Source organism: Atta colombica, unplaced genomic scaffold, assembly GCF_001594045.1.
Source record: "Atta colombica isolate Treedump-2 unplaced genomic scaffold, Acol1.0 scaffold277, whole genome shotgun sequence".
In the NCBI taxonomy this organism is placed as follows: Eukaryota; Metazoa; Arthropoda; class Insecta; order Hymenoptera; family Formicidae; genus Atta; species Atta colombica.
The window spans coordinates 1,654,124-1,654,559 of NW_017259378.1; positions in this window are offsets into that span (position 1 = coordinate 1,654,124).

Genomic DNA, 436 nt, shown 5'->3' on the forward strand with positions numbered 1-436 from the left:
CAAATATTGAATAATTTTTACTTAAATATTATCAACTTTATAGAAAAACTGTAAGAAACAAAAATCATTTATTTTCTTCTCATAAAGTTCTGAGAATTTTTTCAGAATTTTTTAATACTATATTTTCTCATGTTGTAAAAATAAAAAAATGCAGTACTAAAAATTTTGATTTTGTTTCTTGCAGCTTTTCTATAAAGTTGATAGTATTTGAGTAAAAAATTATTCAATACCAATATTTGGCAATTTTTAGAAATATCTCATTAACTATTGCGTAAACTGTAAAATAATTAATGACTTTTCGATTCATTCTACCTGTTCATGATGGATGACGAAATGTTAAAATCATCCTATATATATATATTAAAATAAAATTCAGTTAATAAATACACATGTATATAAAAAGAGAACAATTAAAAATATATTATCAAACTTATTT